Below are 1,873 nucleotides of genomic sequence, written 5' to 3'. Positions count from 1 at the left end.
CACTAATGAGCAACAACAATCATAGATATGCACACAGTTAGGATGGAGAAGCAATATGTCAAGTCAAGCAACGTTTATTTAAGATTAAAATTAAAGCACCAGAAGATCTGTTGATAGATGACAATGTCTGAAGAACTTACAAAGGGGTCAAGTTTGGTTAACAGGTTTTATCATGCAAGGAAAGTAAAATCACTCTTCTATTATGCAACAAGGATAAACAGTGCCAGACAGTCAGATTTGTGTTCATAAATTTGAATAATTTCAGCATTAATGACAAATGTGACAAATGAGGTGACTGTTGTGATTTGTCCCAAAAGAAATAAAATATAATTAAATTGAATAAAGACTGATTACAGGACACATGGAATTTCTTTTTCACAGACATCATTATTATAGTCATAAAACTTTGCAATTTCTTACATAATATTTATATTATTATAATTATAATTATATCATTATTAATACTTTTTATATTATTATTATAAATATATGCATGTATTAAGCATCTAAAGAATAAATATCTTCTCTTAAAATTGTTCTGCATTGCTTCTTTAGGCCGCTGTGGGCATCTATCAGGTCACATCCATTGTGTGATTTCAGTAATGGCCATTTTCAACATAATTACTTTGATGTGTTTAGAACTTAGATTAAAGCCATTAAAGCCAAGACATAAATATAAGAAATAAGATTAAAAAAATGCAATATTCAGTCAGAAATACAGCAATGTTGCAGTTCAGCTCTGATCTACATGGATATGCAAATTTACATACACAACTACAACAAAACTAAAATCTTATTAACTATAAGCAGTCATGCTTTTGATCACCTATTCAAGGCCAAAGGTCTTCACAGCTTTGTAGATTTCATGCTTCTCCACCACCTTTGACTCTTTCATTTTGCATCTGTCAGCTTCTATCATGGTAAAGACAACAGCAGAAAACATCCATGTGTCCTTATTCTGGGAAATGGGGAAAGAAGAAAATATATTGGAAAGATCAAAACTTAACCATAAAAGATTCATATTACTGAGAATACTGCTGTCATTAAGTACTTTACCTGTTGTGTTTTCTGACCACAAAAGTTTTTCTGCTGGACAAGTGCTTGATTACAGAATAGACAGATGACAATAAATACAAATGTAAGATTTTTTAACTTTTGATCTGTAGCGAACTGTGAGTAACTTTGATTACCTTTGTGATGATCATTGTTGTTTCTTTTGAATGTGTACATGAGGACAGATAACAATCAGAATTATACCCGCACACAGCAGAAAAATAACTGTACTTCCTGGCTGTGACGACGGAGTGTCTCCTGAAACAATATTAAAAGTTACAACAGAAAAAAGTTAGAGGTTGCTAAAATAAAAAGATGTTTGATGTTACCTCAAAGTTATAAAAATTGTATTAATTAATTGTCACTGTACATACTGGCACTTAAGTATTATATAATTTACATATTATATGGATTAATTTAAAAATCAGTGGGGCAGGTACCTTGAATATCAAGTATAGTTCCATTTCCAGATATTATTTCCCCACATGCGGCCACAGCGCAGTAGTAAGTCCCAGCATCAGAGGAGCTGACGTTCTTAGAAAAGCGATAAACACATCTTTTCCGAGGGTTAGATCTGTTCTCATATTCATTATGTCTTTTCCTGTCATTGTTTAGTAGTTCTAGCACATGTTAAAGTTGCTGCTTCACCAAGATGAGCGGTTTTCACTGGAACCAGAGAATCTGAGTTAAAACAAAACATAGGAAAAAAAATCACGAGGTGAAAAAATGTAAAATTGAAAAATACTCTTGTTATTGTATACACACACAAATCTATTCAACAAAAATAATTATATTTCAGACATATAATCAGAATAAAAAA

At 31.7% G+C, this 1,873-nt stretch overlaps 1 long non-coding RNA gene across 1 annotated transcript; it reads right to left on the bottom strand.

Moving 5' to 3' along the window:
• Positions 1-1,056: 1,056 nt before the first annotated feature.
• Positions 1,057-1,873, bottom strand: LOC146392961 (uncharacterized). Its single transcript, XR_014797174.1, has 3 exons — positions 1,494-1,873; positions 1,191-1,311; positions 1,057-1,100 (listed from the first exon to the last, which is right to left on the bottom strand). It is a non-coding gene; the product is annotated as an uncharacterized LOC146392961 (long non-coding RNA).

The sequence above is a fragment of the Perissodus microlepis genome, chromosome 2 (assembly GCF_051167445.1).
Source record: "Perissodus microlepis isolate ML-2025 ecotype Zambia chromosome 2, ASM5116744v1, whole genome shotgun sequence".
Lineage (NCBI taxonomy): Eukaryota > Metazoa > Chordata > Actinopteri > Cichliformes > Cichlidae > Perissodus > Perissodus microlepis.
The sequence above is the reverse complement of the archived record's forward strand: the minus strand, read 5'-3'. Positions and strand labels throughout refer to the sequence as shown.